The 25,673-nt window shown below is 39.1% G+C and overlaps 1 protein-coding gene and 1 pseudogene across 2 annotated transcripts in view; one reads left to right on the top strand and one right to left on the bottom strand.

Moving 5' to 3' along the window:
- The window catches only part of FRK (fyn related Src family tyrosine kinase), a 113,417-nt gene that overhangs the window by 52,249 nt on the left and 35,495 nt on the right, over positions 1–25,673 (top strand). The window lies entirely within an intron of this gene.
- Positions 16,305–23,736, bottom strand: LOC128586435 (proline-rich protein 11-like; annotated as a pseudogene).

The following is a 25,673-nucleotide window of genomic DNA, read 5'->3' as shown; positions in this document are numbered from 1 at the left end:
GACCAGGCTCTGTGTACTTGGTACTCATTATCCTTCCACAAAGCTGGTGGTCCCAAATGTCAGGGAAGGCGGGTTGGAGCTGGACACAGTCAAGGGCAGGTTTTACGGAGGGTCCATACTTCAGTTCCTGCCCATTCTGGCACTGAGTTAATTTTGTTTTCCAGAATTGTGTGCATTCAGCATCACTACTACCTAGTTCCATGGATTAGAGGGTAGACAATGCTGTTGCCATTCTCAAAATATGCCTAAGTATGATGTATCACTGACCTTTTTTATGTTGCTCCTATACTCAGGCCAAAAATAAAAATTTTGAATGACTGATATGGGATAAGTATTAGCCATTCAGAACAAATGCCTCACTAACCTGGGACTTCACACCAATGAACCTCTGTATGTACCCAGACGACAAGTGAATATTTCATATGGTAACATTTTTATGATTATGAAAGAAATATAAAAACTTTTATATAAACAGAATAGCTTAAAGAATAATCATCTATCCTCAAGAACAATTCTATCAAAAGAATAATCATATACATTAGAATATCACTCTCTGAAGGTATATTTTAAATATTGGAATACATTTCCTATGAGTGTTTTCAAAAATTCTTGACTTATAAGTATAATTTAAGTATAATTTTTGACTTATAAGTTTAATTTACACACATATACATGCAAACTCACATCCTCATATGCAAAAAACAAAATTGAGATAATCTTGTAAATAATGAAATACATGTGTGTATACACATGTATATATACATATGTGTATGTGAATATACATATTAACATGTATGCATACACATAGTATGCACATATGTGTGTGTAATATGAATGCGGATTCTTTTTTTTTTTTTTTGTAGAGACAGAGTCTCACTGTACTGCCCTCGGTAGAGTGCCATGACGTCACAGGACTCACAGTAACCTCTAACTCTTGGGCTTAGGTGATTCTCCTGCCTTAGCCTCCCGAGCAGCTGGGACTACAGGCGCCCGCCACAACGCCCGGCTATTTTTTTGTTGCAGTTTGGCCGGGGCTGGGTTTGAACACGCCACCCTCGGCATATGGGGCCAGCGCCCTACTCACTGAGCCACAGGCGCTGCCCTCTTTATTTCTTTTCCTTTTTTTGAGACAGAGTCTCACTATGTCACTCTTGGTAGAGTGCTGTGGTGTCACAGCTCACAGCAACCTCTAACTCTTGGACTTAAGTGCTTCTCTTGCCTCAGCCTCCCTAGTAGCTGGGACTACAGGCACTCGTCACAACGCCCAGCTATTTTTTTTTTGTTGTTGTTGCTGTTGTCATTGTCATCCAGCAGGCCTGGGCTGGGTTGGAACCCGCCAGCCTCGGTGTATATGGCCTGCACCCCACCCAGTGAGCTACAGGTGCTACCTCTATTCTTTATTTCTATCTTGCAATATATTGTGAAAATTTTTGTGTATCCTTTAACATTTTCCCCCACTATTATTTTTAGAAGTCACATAACTTTCTATTGTTTGAATGAATCATCATTTATTCAACCTATTTAATATTTTGTGTATTTTCATTATTTTGCTGTTATACCATAGGGTATCGTGGACATGCTTGGAGATAAATATTTGAATATTTCCATGAGCATATTGTATTCAGAGGAAGAAAATTGAATCTTTCTGAAATCTCTATGCTTAATAAAAAGACGTATAAGAAAATTCCTTTTAAAAATTCATCCACGTTTGTTTATTTGACTTTTCCAATATTTATATATCAAATTAAGTGGCAGTTATTTAGCCAAAAGCTAGATTAAATGTTTTGATTAATATATATAGAGGAATGATATTTCCACAAAGAAAACAAACTAAAAGTAGAATTACCCAAGTCATATCTTTGAATAATGCCTAGGGTACAGTGACTGTTTGGAATACTCTCTAAGTAGGATATTACGGAACAAAACAGCTTTGCAGGCTTAGAACAAAATTACCAGGATATTGGCTGATATGTGCTATGAATACTCCAGCGCTTGCTTAGGGATTTAGGAAGCTTTGTAGGCCTTACATAGAGACTAGCATACCATTATAGATTCTCTTTCAATGAAGTCAAACAATTTAGAGTCTTTGAAACAAATTATCTGATTGCTGTGTATTCACTGGAGGACCAAGTGAATGCTTACCGTTATGTTCTACTGAAAAGAAAATTTTCTTATTAGCTAGAGGGAAGGCCGGCTACACATATACAGAAGAAAAATGGAAAGAAAAAGGTCTTCCATATATCCACATTAAAACAAACAACCCAATTGCTGACTGTTGATTATCACTAAGCATCTTAGATGTACCTCTTATGGATTTATTTCTTTGCACAGTCATCTCCTTAATCAGTCAGGATTGATGGTCTTCTATTTTGCTGACCTCTGTGCTGCTAGAGGAAGGCACATAATATCCTCTTTCCATCTCTGTCTTTCCCATATGAGTTTTCCTTAGAAGTATTGTCTTTATTCCTTGGGCAGCAATGGCTCGCAGCTGTCAGAGAAGAGCTTCAGGAGGAAGCATGATTTATTGATGCTGGGGTGGGCTCCAAGAAGCAGCAGCCCCAGGTTCGGGTGGGTGCTAATTGGGTTGTTGTGATCCTTGCTTGCGTGGCTGTCTGCTCTTGTGAGGTCTGAGTAGATCCGAGAAGAGAGTTAGGGCCATGACACCTCTCATAATGGCAAGACACTAATTATCTGTGAATTACAGCAGTGCTTTTGGATATTACATATTACGTGCGGTAGCCAGAGAATCTGTCTTCATTAGATGCTTGACAGGTAGTTTTAGTGGCCCTGCAGTTATTTGTCATTGATAGTGAATTGTTTTTCTGATGAAAAATATCAGATTCTGACTGCATGTCAACTGGTTTGGCTCTTTCTTGACTTCAATCAATTACTGCAAAGGAAATGATTATAGTTATTGCCGTTAATATTAATTTGATGTTTGGTGCCCTGTGAACATTTGTATTATTGTGTAAAGTAGACTTTAAGGAAAGAAAATGTATTTTGGGCACTAAACTTGAGCTGCAGATGAGTTTTTCAGTATGGAACATTGTGGTGTTATTTCAGGCAACTCTGCCTATGTAAAAACAGCAGTAGAGCTTCCAGATGGATTTTCTTTTTCTTTCTTTTTTTTTTTTTGTTGTTGTTTATTAAGACAGAGTTTCACCATGTCACCCTTTGTAGAGTGCTGTGGTGTCACATCTCACAACAACCTCAACTCTTGGGCTTAAGCTATTCTCTTGCCTCAGCCTCCCAAGTAGCTGGGACTACAGCTGAGACCACAACAATACCGGCTATATTTTTGTTGAAGTTGTCATTGTTGTTTGCCAGGCCTGGGCTGGGTTCGAACCTGCCAGCCTGGGTGTATGTGCATGGGCTGGCTCCAAACACACACACACACACACACACACACACACACACACACACACACACACGGGCGTGCGCACATGCGTGCGCCCTCTCCCCCCACACACACATGCACATACACACCTTACTCACTGAGCTACGGGTGCTGAGCCCAGATTCATTTTCAGTGAAACCTTTTCAAAAGCAAATAATTACAGATTAGAGATACTTGAAAAATGACTATAATGAAGGCGTAAGGTAAAAGAGCCCATCAATAACATTCAGAGTGATGCATCTAGTTCAGTGGTTCTCAACCTTTCTAATGCCGTGATGTATTTTCATTGTTACAAAGGGGTCTCGACCCACAGGTTGAGAACTGCTGAGCAAGGAGCTGATGTTATTTAATTATTAATTTGTTTATTTCTTCAGCAAACATTCAGCATGCCTACAATGTGCCCGACACTCTGCCAGGTGAAGGACAGCCAGGACTAGCAAGGCACAGTCTCTGAACTCAGTCAAGGGAAGACTCATAATACAGTTGTTTTGTTGTGAGAAAAGAGAGGTCGGGGTCCTGGTGTCTGATGGGAAGTCAGGGAGAGTTTCACCAGGAGGGAACATTTGTGTTCTGTACACATTTCTATTACAAGGTGGCTGTGTGAGACTGATTATGTCTGGTAAATACAAGTGCACAGAGTTGTGTTTCCCCTTGTTCGTGGCATGGTGGGAAGGGTAGAGGACAGTGCGGCTGTGTGTATGTGTGTGTGTGTGTGTGTTTGTGTGCATATGTGTGTGTGTGTGTGTGGCGGGGGGCATGTGTGTGTGGCTGGAGCCAGCCTGTGCAGGATCCTGCATATTTTGCTGGTGAATTTGGACCTTATTCTACAGAGCAAAGTATTAAGCAGAAGGAGATGGGTCTGATCTGTATGTCAGTTACCTCGGCTGTGGAGAACGTTTGAGACGCCTGTGGCAACAGCCTGGGGGAGCGGTGAGGGAAGCACCAGCAGCTGGCTGCTGCTGGACAGCACAGTTCAAGATGGGCTGCGTCTGTCATGCTCTGCCGAAAGGTGTGACAAGATTTAAGCTCAGCTGGCCCCACTGTTGTCACTCCAGCAGAGGATGTCCCCAGGGGCCATAGGGCTCCTCTATCGCATTTTTTTTTTCTTTTTTGAGAAGAAGCCTCACTCTGTAGCCTTCTGTAGCTCTGGGTAGAGTGCCATGGCATTCTAGCTCACAGCACACTCAAACTCCTGGGCTCAAGTGATCCTCTTACCTCAGTTTCCCAAGTAGCTGAGACTGCAGGCACCTGCCACAGTGTCTGACTAGAGAAGCATTTTGCTCCTGCTCAGGCTGGTCTGGAACTCCTGAGCTGAAGCAATCCAACCACCTGGGCCTCTCAGAGTGCTAGAATTTCAGCTGTGAGCCACAGTGTCCCACCATTGCTCTCTCTTTTTTTTATGGATAAGTGTAGGGGAGGCCTTAGGAGCAGGGATGAAAAGACTGCTGTGGTGCTAAGGAGTCTGGGTTCAGGTATCAACTCTCTGCTGGTTGTTCAGACAGCCCAGCACCACAGGCTTCAGGGGCGTTAGGAAATTGCAGCTTCTTGTGCTCAAAAGGGGAAATTGCAAGGCCTGTGGGGAGTTAAGGGAGGTGAGTCAGGTGCAGCCCCTTGTCAGCGGGAGATGTGCAGGAAGGCTCAATGGGGCCCTCCCTGTGCAATTCAGAAAGAGCCCCCAGGCGTCTTTTCTATGCAGTCCTCTTGTCTCTACAGATGCTGGCCTGAACCAGGACAGAATTACAGGAGGGGAGGGAAGAGAGGTCGGAAATATCAAGAAGACAGAACCGACAGGATTGATGGCTAATCAGAAATGGGGTAAAATAAGGGGAAATGAGAATGTAGGCCCGAGGTCAGCTTTCTGACCTCAGTAATTGGGGGATAGTGGTGGCTGATGAGGCATATAGGAGAAGATGACTTACAGGGAGAAGGGAGAGGGAACCAGGGGGATGCGGAGCGCGTGTGGGAAGACTTAAGGGAGGAGTCGTACCTTTATGGGCTTACATTAATAGTAATAATGATTTTATAGGTTTAAAACTTATATTCAATTAGCATTTATTAATAGATTAAAAATGTTATTAGGAATAAGAAACCAAGTTTAGTGGTTCTCAACCTTCCTAATGCCATGACCCTTTAATACAGTTCCTCATCTTGTGGTGACCCCCAACCATAAAATTATTATTTTCATTGCTACTTCAGGTGTTGCTACTTCGTAACTGAACTATGTGTTTTCTGATGGTCTTAGGCGACCCCTGTGAAAGGGTCGTTTGAAACAAAAGGGGTCACAACCCACAGGTTGAGAACCACTGGTCTAGACAAAGGGAGACAATTATGGGGAATCGATTCAGACCCATTTTCCTGGCTTTGAGCACAAAGTACCAGATCCTGTCACTTTAATATTTCTGCAGCCTGGAGTGTTGTTTATCACTCCACCCCTCACAGCTGTGGTGCAGCAGCTGGATGGAGGCCTTGAAGCTACTCTCTGCCAGGGCAAGGCTGTGTGCTCTGAGGGAATGGTTTTTGAGAGTTAAGAATATAAATTATTTAAACTTTGTCCAATTCTGGATGACTTGCTCCAGACCAGATAAGGAGAAGAAAGATCTCTTTTCTTCTGTCACCTTGATTGGGCCAGAAGAGTCTATCCATTTAGACACAGGCTGTCAGAGTATTAAAACATCATGTCTGTGGTGTGTGACTGTGGGTCAGCTAGGATTTGGTCCTTGAGTCGGTCTGTGATTGGCCTCCTTATCAAGACTTTGTTTACATTAAGACCATTATACTTTGAAGCAGTAAAAGGCAACAAGTAAATTCATACAATTAACATAATCAGCTGTAGAGTTAGTCTAGTTAGTAGGAGTACAAGCACAGCAAGAACCTTGATGAGATTGTTTGCCTTGCTTTCATGAGATTTATGACTGTAATACTGATGTATGAAATAAACACAGAGCTAGTCTGACATTTGGAGTGGCATACTGGAAGTCTCATGAGGAAGTGGTGCCGCCTCCCAAGCCCCGCTGCTCTTAAAACTATCTCTTTGTCTGTGTCTATTATTTCTCTATATTAATATTCTGTATCTCCTATTAATAATTTTCTGGTCTCCTCACACCACCAGGCCACCAGGAAATAAACCCACTGCATGTCAAGGCTGGCCCCCGACAGGGAAAATAACCTCAGAGGTGTCGGGAGACCTTGTGGGTGGACATATAAGTAGCTGGGTATTTTTTTTTTAATTTATTTTCATTTTGATTTTTTACTTGTTTCTACTGATTTTGAGCAGAGTATTTTCTCTGATAAAATTTCATGACATCGAACATGTAGGTCTCACGGAATATGTAGGCCTTTTATAATAACTGTTTGTGATTACTGTGAAGTTCCTTCTTGAGAATATAAGATTGGCCCCTCTAGTGACATAATTTAATTTTAAAATAAATATGCTAGAATTTTCAGAACTGAGTCATTGATTACCTTCAAAGTAATTGATTACTGTTACTCAAAGGATTACACAAATGGTAGAAGTGTCTTTACAGAAAAAGTAGTATGTGTTCAGTCAAGGCAGCTTTGATACTTGAAAGTGGGTGGAATTCTCAGCAACAACTTTCTAAATAATGTGGATGATTTAACTCAAGTGATAACGTGAACTTAGAACTTTGTAAATATTTCTGCATCCTTTGTACATCAGTTATAAAGGCAATTCAAAAAGAAATGAGAACAGCAGCACTTCCCTAGGAAAAATATGTCTTCTCTCACGTTGACCTTGTGTGTATCCTTCATGTTGAAAGTACATCTTCAAAGATTCATTTATATTTATGAGTGACTCCTTCACTGTAGGTAAAAATGTGCTTCTCCAGCTAGAATTTAAACCACATGAGCAGAAGAAAATGTTTTCATTGATTCTGTTTCATGCTGCTTCTCTGTCTCTATAATGTCCAGTATAGTTTTGTAAAAACACAGACACTTATCTCTTTATGCTGTCGTCTGCAGGGAGCAGAGATAAGCAAGGCCATCGCCACTGTCTTAAACCTCTGGTCTGACCTGTGTGTGATCACAAATAATCTTCCTATCTTTTGTATTTCAGACTTATGTTAGAAGGACAATTTCACACCTTGACAGGTCAGTTTCTTTCCATGTACTAAGACTTTTGTAAAGGAGACAAAATTGGAAAAAGGTATCACTTGTTAGTGTGACCCTTTGTCTCTGCCAGACATGGAGTTCCAGAATCCACTCTCCACACACCACTCAGTCACCATTATTGCTCTCCAACTTTTGAGAGATGCTGACTCATTCTGATCTGACTCTGCCCCAATGGCAAAAGGTTCTAAATTCCCCTGAGCTATCTATTCACTCTTCATTTAAAATTAATGTGGACGTTGCAGTCACAAACTAGAGTTTGTCAGTAATTCTGTTACTACTAACCATGAATGAAAATACAATCGTATATCCCATGTTGGGGCAAGTATAATGACTGGAAAAACTTGCTCCTTGAATTTATTATGCAATGAAACTTCTATGGATTCTGGGAGCATTTTGATATTAGTTAAGGATGTTGTGCTTTTTAAAAAGTGCTCATGCTGCAGAAAGAAAATGTTATGTTAATAACTCCAGTATCTCATATAAAATGTGTTAAATTTTAAACATGTTGGTGCCATCTTAGAAAATGCCTTTTAATTAAAGTCATAATTTAGTTGTGTTCAGTTTAATTGCAAATAACATTGCCTATAATAGCAAGTGACTTTTTGTGAGTTATAGTATATGCTGCCTTTTCTTAATATTGCTACTGGTACATTATACTTCAAATGTTTTAAATGCTCTGTAAAGTTAAATTAACATTTTATTATGGAGTACCTATATCTGCGTTTATATCTGCACATGCATGCATACACATAGGCAAGGTGCAGAAGTGAAGAACCCTTTTCTCCAGGATACTGGCTCATGAAGAAATCTTTTATCTATTTGAAAATCCATACCTAATATTTTTAGGAGGCTTGTATTTTATTTTTTTCTCTTCTTTTACTTGTCCTGAATTCCTTGTTCAAGTCTAAGTCTTATTTTGTGTACCTTGTTTTGTTTATTTAAAAATGTTTTCTGTTTGGTATTTTGAACCATTTGAAGGACAGTGCAACAAAGAAATGGTTCCTTGCCCTTTGAAAGCACCTTTACGATCATCAATTACAGATATTAAATCCATAAATAGGATGTTGATATGTCATGTGGAGGTCAGCAAAATGGCTATCTTTTTGTAATTCATGATATATTCCTCTCCCTTGTTTTTTAAATTTTTTTAGCTGCCAATTAAATTGATCCTTTATTTACATTTTGCCTCATTTTGTACTTCCAGAGTCAGTATCCCTGTTTTCCATTCAACTATTTAAAAACATACATAAGAGATGTGGAATCATAGTAGGCCTATAAACTAAGTCTATCAATCAATGATTTCTTAGAATCTGGGTATTCTCCCAACTTCAGTGGGAATGTAGGTTAGATGTAAGTGGCCCGAGCAGACTTTGACCTTTGCATCAGATAAGAGTGTGTCCTTGCCTTAGAGAGGCAAGACATGCAGTTACCAGGAAACTATAGGTAGCCCCTGCCTTCCTATGTGGAATTGACTCAGTGGTGAGCTGGGCCTTCTCCAGGCATTCATGCATAGCCTGCCTCTTCTATGTCCAAGTGGGATGAGAGCAAATATGACAGGGTGGAAGTTGACAGACAATCAGAGGGTGTTGCACACTGGCACGTGAAGATGATCTTACAGAAAGGAGGATATAGGATGGGAGTTTTCATACATTCTTTGGATTAAACGTAGTACTAACCACTCAATGCCACGTAAGGAGACAGCCTTCTCACATGGCAGGAAGAGAGAGGGCTCTGGTCTCTTTCTTTTCTTACAAAGCCCTAATTCCATTATGGGGCTCCACCCATTGTGGCCTTATTTACATCTAATTACCTCCCAAAGATGCCACCTCACATTGGGGATTAGGCCTTAAAAGTATGAGTTTTGGGAGAAGATTACAAACATTTGGCCCAGAGCAATTGCAAAGTGTTGAATTCTGTCTCTTATTGTCAGCCAGTGTGCCTGTAGCGTAGGGGAAGATCTACCCTTCCTTGGGCATAGCCACGGGAATGGATATTCACTAGACCTTGGCAATGTGGAAAGACCTGATGCATGAGCAGCCCTGCTGTGTATGAGCTAACCAAAGGAAATGCACACTCATCCCACGTGAGTGGAGAGGAAAACAGCTGCATGGTTTCATTTTTTTCAAGGATAAGTATAATGAAGACAAAAGTCATGAGAATCTGGGTACTCAATAAAAAAATTTCCCAACTTTGATAAGTCAACAATGTTTCATAAAAAAGAGGGTTTGGCAGTCAGGCACATTTGGAAAGCACCCTGTATTACATTCCATTTGTCCTGACTGGACAAAACATATTAAAGTCTCCGAGAAGTCCTATGGCAAATAAATAAAACTTTTTCAACCTAGAATTTCCCAAACTGATTATAGAACCATTTCTTCTTTTGCAAAACATGGTTTGGGAAAAATAATAGCATAAGAGATGATAACTGATAACGAAGATGGAGAGAAAACTCATACCTTTGAGACATATTCATTAAAAGGAACAAGAAACATTTTGAACAAATTTGATTTAAAAATTATAAAATACAAGAAAGCATAAATTCTATGAAATTGGACATAAAAATTGGCATGAAAAGGCAATAGAAATAGATGAGAATATCATTTAGCGATATAAAGAGCATACTTGAGAAAAATAGATGAAAGTTTATGAAGACAGATGATGCTTACAGAGCATTTCTTTGAAATTTATTAGAATGATTAAATACATCAGCAATTAAATATGTAGTAGAAGAAAATTTTCCAAAGCTTTTTTTTTTTTTTTTTAAATCTGTGCTTGCAGATTGAAAGGACTCACAGAATTCCAAATGAAATAAATGAAAAGATCTATGCCTAGGGCATCATTTCAAAATACTATGTTATCAAGGGTAAGTGAATAAATTCTGTGAGCATTTAGGGAAAAAAGCAATCACAAAAGTATGAAAATTGATTTGGCCTCAGAATTCTCCTTCATGCCATAAAATATCCAAACTTAATATAAACATATAGGGCCTTCTTTTTCTTCATAACTTATTGATAAAGTTGGCAGCATACATGCTTTTTTTGGTCTAACTTTGTCAATCAAGTTGATACTTGCATACTTTCACCTCAATTTACCAGCTATTAATCCTTTGTGACATTTACTTTCTCTCTCTCCATCATTCATGCATCTATATATGTCTGTGTATAAGTGGCACTTTGACTCCAAAAACTGTAGTTTTAGGAAATATGTCCTATGAATAAAGGCATTCTCTTGAATTATTATATCATTTTTTTTTTGCAGTTTTTTTTTTGGCCAGGGCTGGGTTTGAATCCACCACCTGTGGTATATGGGGCTGGTGCCTTACTCCTTTGAGCCACAGGTGCTGCCCAGAATTATCATATCATTTTTAAACCCAGGAAATTTCATAGTAATACAATATTATCCATTATAGAGGATATACTCAAATCTCTCGAAATGTCCTTTCTTGCTTTTTGTTTATTTGCTTTTTTTCATACAATTAGGGATTATGCATTTGGTTATGCTAGCTGCTGCTTCTCTTTTATTTAGAAGAGTCAAAAAGCCTGCAACAGCTCTCCTTTACAAACCAAGCAAATTCCTATCTACATTGCATTTCAGCTCTCCATGGCCTTAACGACGGCCATTTCTTACCTAATCATTTGTATTATTTTAAGTCAAAGTATGCTTCCTCCAAGATGAACATCAGGTATTGCACAATTAAACAAGCTTTGTGCTTCCTGTCTTCTTAAACTTTATTTTTACTTTCTTTAAGCAAGGTACTCAAGGCTTAGCAGAGTGTCCAACATGGTGAAGTTTTTTATAAATTTTGTTTGTGAAAGTTGACTTAAGAGGATGTTACTTATGTTTTTCCTTGCCTCACTTTGTCTTTATATAGAAAAGACATTTTCATAAATATTGGGAGGAACATTTGGAACTATTTTTTGACCATTCTCTCATTCATTGATTCATCTATTCACTCATTCATCATAGAGCTTTCATTTGTGTTTACAATTATGTGGTATAATTTTATAGCTCACAGTATGACAAGCATAATAATCAAGTTATATGCAGCTATGGTTCTATAATCAGTTTGGGATATTCTGGGTTGAAAAAGAAAAGAGGTCGCACATGTGGTTCATTCTTGTAATCCTAGCACTCTGGGAGGACAGGGCGGGTTGATCGCTTGAGCTCAGGAGTTCAAGACCAGCCTGACCAAAAGTGAGACCCCATCTGTACTAAAAATAGAAAAGATTAGCCAGCCTTCATGGCAGGTGCTTGTAGTCCCAGCTACTCAGGAGGCTGAGGCAAGAGGAGCTCTTGAGCCCAAGAGTTTGAGGTTGCTGTGAGCTATGAAGATGCCAGGGGACTTTCCCCAGGGGAACAGAGTGAGACTTTGTCTCAAAAAAAAAAAAAAAAAAACAAAAGGAACTTTCTGGAAGGGATTAATAAGGGAGGGCATTACAAGGAAGAAGAGACATCAATCAACACTATACTTGTGGTAACTAAAAAAAAAATGGGAAATAGCGGCACAAAATTTATTTTTTCTTCATACAATGTCCATTTTTAAGAATCTTTCTACTTTGAAAATTCTGAGCGTGGGTCTTGGATTAAGAATGGGAAATTAGCTGGGCATGGTGGCTCATGACTGTGATTCCAGCACTTTGGCAGGCTGAGGTGGGTGGATTGTTTGAGCTCACAAGTTCAAGACCAGCCTGAGCAAGAGTGAGAGTCTATCTCTACTAAAAATAGAATTACTAGCTAGGCAATGTGGCGGGTGCATATAGTCCCAGCTATTTGGGAGGCTGAGGCAAGAGGAGCTCTTGAGCCCAGGTATTTGAGGTTGCTGTGAAGTATGACATCATGGCACTCTACCCAGGGTGACCGAGTGAGACTCTGTCTCAAAAAAAAAAAAAAGAATGGGAAATTATTTTCTGTGATGCACTTTCAAACCTTTTGATAAATGAAATGAAGATCTGAACAAATTTCATCCATTACTACCAATACGCTTGAGTAACTAATGAGGTTCTGGATTGTATATATTACAAGTGTGGTGATGATACGTTCAATACGGGTTATAGTTTGAGGATATGTAGATAGTTCCAGGACTGAGACTGATGAGTCTCTTTGGTTCTTGGGCTCGGATAACACCCAAACTTAATCATTTCAAACTGCAGAAAGAGAAAGGATTAAAATATTTGAGCAATGGAAGGCAGAAGGAGGTAAAGAGAAGAAGGAAGAACATTTGGGAAGGCCTACTGCTGAGTTTTGGGTTGAACAGGAAATTAATTTAAGACTTCTTAGATCTGGAAAGAAAAAACAATGTCTCATTGGGTTTCTAGTTCCTTCTTCTTGTCCCTGGGCCTGAGAAATTCAGTCTAGTTTATATCTCAGGCACATAAGAACTAAATAAATGTTTGCATCTTAAAGGTGTCTGATTTTTAAATCAAGTAAGGTATGTAAGAAAAAAAATTCTTTTGATCCTCTAAGGGGCAAAATCTATTATTGAAAAAACATCGTGAGATTAAGCCCAACTAGTGTATTTCATACAGGGTAGGTAAAAACAGGAACATTGTCTGCCATGTTGAATGCTGTATGTGTAGCCTTATTTAAAAATCCAAATACCATGCCAGCTTTTTTTGCTCAGGGCTCTTCCCAACAGAGGGGTTTCAGCCAAACATGTGCTCCCTCTTGTGGCAAATCAGGAAATAACAGGCCATTGTGCAAACAAAAATACAGGAGGTTTGGAGTTTGTTTTGATTTTTCATGACCCATTAATTTACAAAAAAGGGAAGAATATCTAATTTTAGTTCAAAAAAGTTTATTATATTAGAATATTTCTAGGAATTTGTGCTGTAAATAAAAATGCACCCAAATGGCAGCAGTTTTACTTCATTAGTGTGAAAAGATTGACGTAGGTTTAAGTTTTCTCAGTGATTTAGGCATGTAGTTTCTACGTGGTGTGAGTTGCACAAAACGTATTCGTGATATAAAAAGTGACTGAGATAAGTACAACCCAATTTAACAATTTAGTATTTCATATTCTAAACTATGTATTTCAAATGATATATGCACACGAGCTACTTTATAACTATCAGCATCCTGTCAATCATGAAGTCTTTTCGAATGCATTTTAGAAATGTGCTTTGCATTAAGTTATTAGAAACCTTGGCACAGGAACTGCAATTTGAGAAAGTATTCTGTTGTCTTAAAAGCCCATGCCTAGCAGGAAATTTATTTTCCGATTTATTTCAGTGGGGCAGGAACTTTCTTTCAATCTTCTCTCTCTGCAGAACTATCTCTTTACCATTTGCAGATGTTTGTAAAAAAGGTTTTGTTAACAGTAAAATATGAAAGAGGCAAAAGCATAAAGAGAGGAAAAAAGCAAAAATTATACTCCTGTTTCTACATAATCATAGTGAACAGCATTTTCTATGTAGCTGTTATATATATAATCCTGAACAAAGAGATGATACAAGCCTTAAACTTGTAACTAATTCCTTCATTCATTCATCAACTATTTAAGGTCTACTGAGCACCAGTAACTATTTGGAGGGCCGGTCTATAATGGCCAATGAGACAGTCCGTGCTTCATGAAGGGTATGTTCTACTTGGCTGTGGAGGGGAGATGGCAACTGAACAGAAATGACACACTCATACGGGAAAAATATTTGTAGTGTTACTCTGGTTTTTACAAGAACAAGAAAATGGTCAAAATCAAGGAAAATATTGTTGTTTTTTTTGTACATAATAATGAGTCAGACAAGAAATAAGGTTTGCTTCCTTGGGAATTTGAAAACAGAATCTTGTAAGAAATCTGAAATTAAAAAACAAAAAGAAATCTGAAAGAAGGATTTTATGCTAAGATTGTTGTGGTTGAAGGTCATCAGAGCTTAGGTGGATTCTCCCGGGAACAGTGAGGCTATTTATGATAATAGACTTAGCAGCCAGGGTGCTTGGGTCTGGCTTCTCTCTCTTAACAGCAGTGTGGCTTTGGGTGAGTCACTTAGCCTCTTACACCTCAATTTGCTTTCAGAAAAGTGGTGATTAAAAATAGTACCTACCTCTTGGTGGTGGTGTTCGGCTAAGTGAGTTAATACGTGAAAGGTGCTTAGAACACAGCCTATTGTAAAGTAAGCAACACTGATATTTGCTATTGTCATTAACACTCAAACCCCAGCAATCATGAGCTTTTACAGAGCTTGCCCCATGATTCTACTTTGGTATCCCTGACATAAAGGGCTTAGAACGTTATAATAATTGCTTGTGGGACAGAAGGAAGATACTGGGTTTGTTCTTTTCTCTCTGAACTTTATGTTGTGTCTTAGTCCTCTATTAATCAAATTTTGCCCATACATCTCAGCGGTTACTCAAACTACATGAGGGCTGCTGGTTGGTTGTGACTAGGGAGGCTCTAGTGTGAGCAGCCCTAGGCTTACCTCCCTGGTTTTCCATTGTGTGACTCAGGCCAGAGGAGCTGTTGCTGTTTGGGGCATGGCTGTCACATGGTAGAGAGCTGAAGGTTAAGAGGTGTGTGTCACACTTTATGGGGGCAAGACATGATTGCAAGAGGGACTTTACCTAACAATTGCAATCAGTGTAACCTGGCTTATTGTACCCTCAATGAATCCCCAACAATAAAAAAAAAAAAGAGGGGGAGCCAAATCATTCACACCATTTACAGCTTCTGCTAGGACCTGCCGTTTGTCATGTTTGTCCCAAGCTAGTCACATGGCCACATTCTAAATCAGTGGGGTGGTGAAGGATGTTCCACCTGTTGGGAAGTCATGGCAAGGGCCAGAAGAGAATGAATAATTGCCCTCATGTCTCATAGTCTTAGACACAAATACCTACAGATATTATTGATGTAAAAGTAGCGTCGAATAACTGTTACTCATACAGAAAGATAGTTTAACTACTATAAAATATCTGCATGTTATATTTAGCATTTAACATTCTAATAATAATGATTTTGTTGCCTGTTGGGAGATGGTATTGATACTTTCCTCTTTATTTTAATAATTTCATTCTAGATTGAAAATCAGCAGCTCTAGGCATCCACTGTGCAAACTGCAGTTTCATCTTCTATAAAATACTTACAGTGTCTGTCTTGTCTACCTTATCAACGCATGAGAATAATAATAATATCTACAGGGTGCTAACTATGTGCTAGGCACAGTCCTGAAGCTTTTTGCATGTGTTAATGTATTTGATTTTTACAACTCTGTGCAGCAGTTTCTGTTATTGCCACTGATTTACAGAGGACGAAAATGAGACATGGAGAGACTAAAGCATAATATCTTGTCCAAGGTCACATGGCTGGAAAAGTAAAGAATCTGAGATTTACAGCCAGGCAATCTGGCTCAGAGCTGATGCGGACACTCATTCTATCATACAATAAAAAAGAGTACATGAAAATGCTTTGTAAACTTTAATAAAGAAATATAAGATAAAGGTCCGATTCTTCATTCTTCTTTTAAATAAACAGTGCAGGATCTAATTATTTGAAAGCATTACTGAAAACCTTTGTTGAAGTGTTTTGCCACCATTCCTGTCTCATTGATAGATAATTTCCTTGTCCTTGAAAGGAAGAAAAACACCATGGAGTATTGTTTCTTTGCTTTTTTTTTTTTTTTATTGAAAAGGTGAGATCTTGTTATAAGATTGTCCAGGCTGGGGCTTGGAACACTGTGCTCAAGAGATCCTCTTGCCTCAGCCTCCTAAGTAACTGGAATTAGGGGATCCCCCACCATGCCTGGCTTGGCCTATTTTGTGGATCATCATGTGGAGTTAGACAGAGTAGAGATCAGTTTTGTTCATCAAAGCGTCTTGTAGAATGCAGTAGAGCTTGAGATGGGCTTCCAGGGTGGGCCAACAGAAACTTTCTCCTCGAGGGCTAGGTCATCACTGGGGTGAGTCCAGTTCCTATGTCCATATTTTCTTTATTGGTAAAGGGTATACCTCCTGGACTCCTTTCTCTGTTGACTTTTTTTGTTTTTAAATGAAGGCAATAGTTTACAGAGGATAGATAGGAAAGCTTCTGATACAATGGAAGGGGTCCCGAAGTGTTGCCCTGATGTTGATTTTCTAAGATCTGCAGAAGTTTCTGCAGGTCTATCTGGCTTTTACTAGGAGTGATTAAGACATTTATAACTAAAGCTGGTAATACTTGGGAGTTAGGTTTCTGGGTAACGTGCTGAAGGTCACAGACAGTAACTAGTGGATTCTGTGCCTTTGGTGATGGTACAAACATCCTCCTTTCGTCAAAACCTTTGTGTCTTGTTTCACAGCCAGTAGGTTTTTATCTGTTATCTGCATGGGTCCATCTTTTTTTAATGGTCTAGTCTAAAGTGCTTTAGTCTGACTGGATTTCGTGAGCAGCAAAGGTGTCAGGGGGAGGGAGAGGAGGTGGAAGGGGTGGAGGTGGCGGTGGAGGAGGAGGAAGATGGCTGGCTGGGTGTGGCAGTGTGGGAGAAAGTACAGCTTCAGTTCTGGATTTTCCATGGGTGCTTAGAGCATGGGCAGGCCCACTTGTAAACTTACTATTCATGTGACATGTTTGACCACAGCGTGGGCAAGCTCTTTCTGAGATGGCCTTCAGTGCTTCCTGGAGTTTGCATAATTCACTTTCCAAAATGCAAATCTGTTGACCATGAAGTTTTCAGTGGCAGATACAAGTTGGAAAGATGATGTTTTTCAATATTTCCAAAGTCTGGTCTGTGCAGTTCTGGCACCAGCTATATGTAGACTATACTCTATTTGTCCAAAGTTTTATTGTATCTTTGATGTTGGGAAAGATGAAGTTCTAGGATAATTTTAGACACCTTCTGCTATGGGATATATCAGCTTAGTCTAAGAGCCTGGAGATTAGATAGAGTCTGAACAGTGTCCTCTCCATGCCATAAAGAAAAATTCAAAATTAAATTCTTTTCCTGCTGGGACCAATCATAAACATAGTCTTTCCAGGATTGGCTCTCCCAGTAGCATAGCTGTATAGGCTAGCTTGTGATTGGCTGAGATAACATAATTCCCCAGCCAATCAGAGGTGAGACACTTCTCTCAATGTATTTTGAGGGGGGGGATTTGAAAGCAAGTAACAGTAGTCACCATGCATAGTACACAGACCCCATGATTTAAGCATAGCTATTCTAATTTTCACAACAATCTTGTGCGCAGTGTTCTTTTCAGCTTTACAGCAAGGAAACTGAGGCTTGGAGAGGATAATTAGATTGCTTTGCAATGAGTAGCAAGCTCATTCTCAGCTCAGCTTTCTCTGAGACCAAGTCCAGCTCTTCCCCACCATTCTGCCTTTCCAGGAAAAGACTTATGATGAGCTCTTTATAACCATCAAATGGTGTTTCATCCACAAGTGCATAAGCATGTATTTTTTTTTTTATTGTTGGGGATTCATTGAAGGTACAATAAGCCAGGTTACACTGATTGCAATTGTTAGGCAAAGTCCCTCTTGCAATCATGTCTTGCCCCCATAAAGTGTGACACACACCAAGGCCCCACCCCCCTCCCTCCGTCCCTCTTTCTGCTTTTCCTCCCCCCCATAACCTTAATTGTCATTAATTGTCCTCATATCAAAATTGAGTATCTCTACGCTGTGTGAGCTTCCAGTGAAGGCCCTAAATTATTGCTGAATCAGCACATTGTTTCAATAATTAGATTAAATACTTTTATTGGGCTTTAGCAAGTTCACACTAGGAGCAATATTGGTCATGTTACCTGATGTCTAATTAAGCAGCTATTGGAGGTTTATTATCCCCCTTTGATTGCTTTTGTGTGGAAGCAGGGAAACGTGTAGGATCTTTCAACTGAGATTACAAGGGAGAACAAGAGGAATAAACACCAAAACTCATGTGACAGGCCATGTAGATTGATTGTCCACGCATTTATTCATTTGTGCGTCTACTTATTCATCCAACATGTGCTGGAAACTCTTACTGGTCCAATGGTTGCAGAACTTAAGATATCAAATTATCTGGGTTTTCATCTCAGCTCTGTCACTGAGTGACCTTAAATAAATTATTTAAGCCAATTTAAATTCATTTTCCCACATTAGAGCTGATATGAGAATTCACTGAGATATTGTATACGAAGCTCTTGGCACCATGTTTAGCATACAGTAAAATCTCAATAAACACTAGTCATAATGATGATGATGATGTGACTATTTTGTGCTAAATTAAAAAATGATGAGTGGATAAAAAATGTGAGATACATGCACACACACACACACACACTCCCTGGAGAATTATTCAGCCATAAAAAGGAAAGAAGTCATGTCTTTTGCAGAAACTTGGATGGAACTGGAGACCATTACTCTAAGTGAAGTATCTCAGGAATGGAAAAACAAATATCACAATAAGTGGGAGCTACATGATGGGCACATGAGCACAAAGAGATGTAAAGAACATTTGAAACAAAGAAGGGGCTGAGGGATAAAAGTCTACCTGCAAGGTATAATTGCACTATTTTGGTGGCAGCTATACTGAAAGCCTGACTTCTGCATTATGTAACACAATTTGTCCATTCACCTAAAACACTTATACCTCCTAAGTCTATTGAAAAGAAAAAGAAATTAAGTCATGTTATCTATGATCAAAGGGCTCAAATCCAGTAGGAAAGGTACAGTGTTAATATATAGGAACAATGCTCTGGAATGAATTCAATATTAGAAGTCGACTTACACTAAGGACCAACCAAGCTGCTCCGCTTGCCTAGGCTGGGAGGCTTAATAAGGGCAGAGATGCCTGAGCCTGGGGCTTGAAAAATTAACTATGTAGTTTGTAATATGTAAATAGAATGGCCTTCTGCTTTGAGTTAAATTTGTACAAATGCAGCATGATAGGAAATAGTAAGGATGGTGCATTTCGGGAGCTACAAGCAAGGGTTTAAACCCTGAGGATGGCGTGCAGCAGAGAACTCTGTTTGGGATGTGACATTTAGGCAATGGGGGAACACTTCAGGAGCTCTAAGAGGAAAAGAGAGGTTCAGTTTTATATTTAGAAAGATTATGCTGGTGACTGTGGAGCTACTGAAATGTCCTAGGACAGAGACACAGAGGGAATACTCAGCAAGGTGGTGGCAACAGGGAGGACAGATTGATAGAGCATAATGCCCAGTCACAGATAAGAGGGTAGGAAGAGGGAGGAATCAAGGGTGATCCCCGAATCTCCAGCTTTAATGTCTGGGTTTCAGGATGGCAGTGCCATTCATTGAGAGAGAGTATTCAGGCTGGGGAGGATGCTTGGGGAATGAGATAATGTGAATTTAATTTTTCAGATGTTTCATTTGAGATGCCTGCAGGGCTCTGGAAGATGAGAGTGAGGGTGGCATTTCAGACAGAAGTTGGTGAGTCATCACTCCTTGCTTACAGTATGGGAAGCTGATTGTCTGCAACATACCCAGAGAGGACTGTGAGAGATTATATCTTGTCCCAGATCAGAACCAATATTGGAGGAGTAGATGGAAGGGGAGTACTCTGAGAGGTAATAAGCCTAAGAAAAATGGAATCATGGCCTTAGATGGAATGAAATGTCTCCAAAGGGAATGCTCAACCTGTTATTTCCCTTTAAGACATGTCAGTTGCAGAATAGACCTTATCAGCAGCATTATCATCAACTTATTATTATCTGGTAACTCTTAAGTTCACTTACTTTTGGAGCTATGAGCAGTACCTGCGGTAGCTGTCTAAAAATACTTGCTGGTTGACCATAGAGGGAGACGGTGTGAGTAAGTAGGCATCAGCCTCTCATGGCATGGTTTTGAACCATAGCTCTAATATTTACCTGCTCTGTATCCTGGGGCACATTTCTTTCTCTCTCCATAAACTTCAGTTCCTCCTGCGCAAAATGGTTAAAATAATATTCATATTCCATAGGGATGTTATAAGGATTAAATGAAATATTACAGAAAAAGCACTTAGCTTAGTGCTTGTTTAGGGCTAGTGCTCAGTCAAAATCCAACAGCTTTTATTACTATGCATAAAGAATGCACAGAAAGGAGGAGCTATTGGTCCGCCTTTCTTTGGAATGTATACTTTGAACTGTTCTTCTCTGAGTAGTGATGGATTATGCTGAGTAATTCAGAGTTGTTCACCTAGTTCACCCCTGAATGAGTACAAGTCATTAGGAAGATGTTCGGCCAGCCTTCAAAGTGCAGGCTAGGACTAGAGATGGCTTGTCTTTATGTGAAGTGTTTACCTGAACATGACCTGAACTAGGTTTGCACCAAGGTATGACAAATAAAACTAAATCTAAATGGAGTCTGCCCTGTGTCACTGAATTCGTCAGGGTTCTCCTGGGAAACAGAACCAGTAAAGTGAGTGTGTGTGTGTGTGTGTGTGTGTGTGTGTGTATGTATTATACAGTAGAACCTCCATAGTTGATCACCTTCCTACATTGATCATCCCCCTAAGTTGACCTAATTTTCATAGACCAAACAAGTACCACATGTATGTATCAGGAGCATAGGCCCAGATCCTTATGTTGACCACTTAGGTATGTTGATCAGTTTGTTATAGTCGTTTGGGTAGTCAACTAGTCAACTTATACAGGTTTTACTGTGCATTACATTATACAGGGTGGCCACAAAGTTTGTGTGCAATTTAAAATAGTTGTCTATTTTAAATAGAACTTTGGACTTTGTGGCCACCCTGTATATACCCATACACACAAATATATTAATATATATGGATATATATATATATGAAAAGAGATTTATTATGGGAATTGTCTCACACAATCCCAGAAGTCCCATGATATGTCATCTGTACAATGGAGAATCCAGGAAAGCCAGTGGTCATGTAATTTTTTCAGTCTGAGTACAAAGGCCTGAGAACTGGGGGAGCCAAAAGTATGAGTCCCAGAATCCAAAGGTCCAAGAATAAGAAGCTCTGATGTCCAAGGGCAGGAGAAGAGGGATGTCCCTGCTCAAGGGGAAAGAGTGAATTCATTTTTGCCTTTTTTGTTGTATTCAGGCCCTCAACAAATTGTGTGACCCTGGCCCACATTGGTGAGATCCTTCTTTTCTAGTTCAAATGCTAATCTTTTCTGGAAACACCCTCCCAGACAGATCCAGAAATAATGTTTTACCAGCTGTCTGGGCCTCACTTAGCCCACTCAAACAGACACATAAAATTAACCATGGCAGCAATCTTTGGCAAATGCTTGTCTGAAATAAAAAGCAAGAATATCTCCTATCATGGATTCTCCTTCAATACGATGAAATTTCCAAGAATGAGACCTATCTGCTTGTAGAAATGAAAATGAATAGTTAGCAAATTCCCAATAGTTGTCTTACGTATGTAAAAACAAGGTGAAAAAATGGAGGAAGAGACTAATCTCCTATAAGAATAAATTAGCTAATATGTAGAAATATTCCTTTGCATTTTAGCAAGAGGTAAGAATTGATTTCAGGGTATTTTTTTTTTTTTTTTTTTAGAGACAGAGTCTCACTTTATTGCTCTCGGTAGTGTGCTTGGCATCACAGCTCACAGCAACCTCCAGCTCTTGGGCTTAGGTGATTCTCTTACCTCAGCCTCCCGAGTAGCTGGGACTACAGGCACCTGCCACAATGCCTGGCTATTTTTTTGTTGCAGTTTGGCCATGGCTGGGTTTGAACCCGCCACCCTCAGTATATGGGGCTGGCACCCTACTCACTGAGCCACAAGCACCGCCCTGATTTCAGGGTATTTTAATGATCATTTGTTGCCTTTCTCCATGACTTTCACGTTCCCTGTGCCTAATGTATCTATTCTTTGCTGAAACTGGGTGGAGAAAAGGAGCAGAGGAATTCAGGCCTGAGTTCTCGTTTACCATGGAGGAAGCTTTCTGAGAGTTTTGGGAGAGTTGTGAGAAGGAGGGGAAAGATAGTAATCAGAAAGTTTTGGAGCATATAACATCCTACTAAGAAATTACCAAATTAATACCTTTTTCTTCAACCAGGAAACAGAAATCAGTGGTTAAAATTTTCTACTGTTCTACTGTCATTCGTGTGGCTAGACGTAGATTCCAGCCCTGCCAACAACCACCAGTGTACTTCAGACCTCTAGGCTTTGTTCTCCTCATCAGTAAAAGGAAAAAATTAAGTCATCTTCAAAATTTCTGATGGTTTGCATATCGTATGCTCCTTTCTCCATGTCTTTTCATTAATAGAATAATAGAATTTGCAATGAATGTCTTGTCTAATACTCTATTGCCTTTTGTGAAGAATCTCTGACAATTTGAAGCTTTAAACCTCCCAGGAACAGGAAGCCCAGAGAATTAGCCTGGTCTGTTACTAAGCATCTCACTTCATTAGAAATTCTTTCTTATGTTTAGTAGATGTGCTATGTCATTTGATTATTTATCTTTTCATTTGTGCATGAAATGAAATTTCATTCATTTAAAGTAAATTAAGAATTTATTTAAGTCTACAAAAGATTTAAAGTTAGCTTGTAATGCTGGGACACAGTATAAAATACAGCTAAGCATAAAAAAGATAAAAATCAATGAAAAAGAACAGAGGAATAGATCGTGCTGAGCCTCTAATGGGACTTAATTATCACAGTTTAGGAATCAGGGTAGACAGGGGTTCTCTGGTAGATCAGGCAAAAAGTGACTGAAACATCTTGCACTTCTCACTAGCTTTTGTAAGATGAGACATATTATGATTTTAAGCACTAAATTTAAAGAGAAATGAATTCATGGGGTCTTTATATAAAGAATATCAAGTATCATATTAGACAGTGTCTTTGGCAAAGTGTGTAGACATTGTTTTTTAGGAGGTTAATACTTGTGTTGTTTCTCTAAAAAAGTTGGGAGCATTATGAGTATATTCTTTTTTTTTTTTTTTTGAGACAGTCTCAGTATGTTGCCCTCGGTAGAGTGCTGGGGCATCACAGCTCACAGCAACCTCAAACTCTGGGGCTTAAGAGAGTCTCTTGCCTCAGCGTCCCAAGTAGCTGGGACAACAGGCGCCCGTTACAATGCCTGGCTATTTTTAGGTTGCAGCTGTCATTGTTGTTTAGCTGGCCTGGGCGGGGTTTGAACCTGCCAACCTCGATGTATGTGGCTGGTGCCGTAACCCCTGTGCTACGGGTGTTGAGCCTGAGTATATTCTTATTAATACTTTAAAGGCATATTAAATGTTTATACCTTCTGTACAGTTGGTTTGGAAGCAGAAGGAGTAAACCACTCACAAATTTGCCCATCTAGCACAGTTATTTTCACATTGGCAAATTTAATCATCTTTGCTCATATGCAATTATGGTTTCCACAAGGAACCCCAGCTGGATTCATTTAGCAGTAAAGGACTCCAGGACATGTGGGCTGCCTGATGTATCCTCATGTGTGTGATATGGTAGTCTCTTAATTTTGTATCCCACTTATTTTACTTAATACATTATATATATTTTTCTTATTGCTAGATAATTCTTACTATGATACAATTTTTATAATTAGCTCTTAATTTTCAGGTTTACTATAATTTAACAGTCATTTAATACTATGAAGTGCTGCAGTGAATATCTTTATGCAAACTGCCTTTCCTCTTTTGAGTGATGAACTATGTTATTTGTTTTCCATACAAATGCTTTTATTGAATTTCATGTTGGAAATCAGTCCGTGTTAATGGATATTGTCAGAACCAGTTCTTTGGAATGTATTGGTGTATTTACCATAAAGAAAGTTAATGATAACAATGTATTTTCTGTTTTCTTTACAAAGACATCTGTGAGAAATTTCTCCCATTTTAATATCAGAAATATAGTCATGTATTGCTTAACCACAGGGATATATTCTCAGAATGGAATTAGGGAGTTTCATCATTGTGTGGACATCACTGAGTGTACATACAACCTACTACACACCTGGGCTATATGGTCCAGACAACCTACTACACACCTGGGCTATATGGTCCAGACAAGTTATTTTCAACCAGAGTGCTGTGGCACATCGGTGTGCCATGAACATTTTTATTTATTTTTTATTATTAAATCATAGCTGTGTACATTAATATGATCATGGGGCACCATACACTGGTTTTATAGACTGTTTGACACGTTTTCATCACACTGGTTAACATAGCCTTCCTGGCATTTCCTTAGTTACTGTGTTAAGACATTTCTATTCTACATTTACTATCATGAACAGTTTTAAAGCTCATTAATTAAATTATTTTCAGAAGTTCAAAGCACATTCTTTTTTTTTGATCAGCATAATGTAAGTGTGCCATGGAAATTTAACTGTATGTTCAAGTGTGCCATGAGATAAAAAAGGTAGAAAAATAGCAGTTTAGACTATTGTTCCTAGGCTAGAGACCCGTATGTGTTACTGTACTGAATACTGTAGGCAGTGGTGACACAGTGGTAAGTATGTGTGTATCTAAACATATCTGAACACAGAAAAGGTATGGCAAAATACAGGATGAAAGATAAAAACATAGTACACCCATGTTGAGTGCTTACTGTGAATGGAGCTTCCAGGACTGGAGGTGCCTCTGGGTGAGAGAGAAAATGCATGCAAAGGCCTCCGACATGACTTTAAAAACACTGAACACTTAGACTACCCTACATTTATTAAAAAGTATTTTTCTTTCTCCAGTAATCAATTCACTTTAGCGTGCTATAACTTATTTACATTATAAAATCTTAAAATTTTTAAAACACTTTTTGACTCTTTTGTAGCAGCCCTTAGCTTTTTAAAAGGCAAACACATTGTACAGCTTCACAAAAATATTTTCTTTTTTATATGCTTATCTATAAGCTTTCTTCTATTTTAAACTGTTAGTTTTTACTTTATAAACTTTTTGTTAAAAACTGAGACATAAACACACATATTAGCTTAGGGCTACACGGGGCCAGGATCAGGGACATCACTGCCTTCCACCTCCACGTCTAGTTTCACCGGAGGGCTGTCAGGACCAGTAGCATGTTCGGAGCTGTCAACACCAGGGATGACGACGGCTTCTTCTGGATACCTCTGGAAGAACCTGCCTGAGGCTGTTTTACAGTTAACTTTTTTTTTAATAAGTAGGAGTACACTCTAAAATAGTGATTCAATGTATAGTACAGTAATACGTAAACCAGCCTCATAGTCCTTAGTTATCATTATTAAGCATTATATAGTGTACGTAATTCTATGTGCCATATTTTTACCTGTAGCATAGTAGGCTACACTGGTACTAC

This window comes from Nycticebus coucang, chromosome 5 (genome assembly GCF_027406575.1).
Source record: "Nycticebus coucang isolate mNycCou1 chromosome 5, mNycCou1.pri, whole genome shotgun sequence".
NCBI classification, from domain to species: Eukaryota; Metazoa; Chordata; class Mammalia; order Primates; family Lorisidae; genus Nycticebus; species Nycticebus coucang.
The sequence above is the reverse complement of the archived record's forward strand: the minus strand, read 5'-3'. Positions and strand labels throughout refer to the sequence as shown.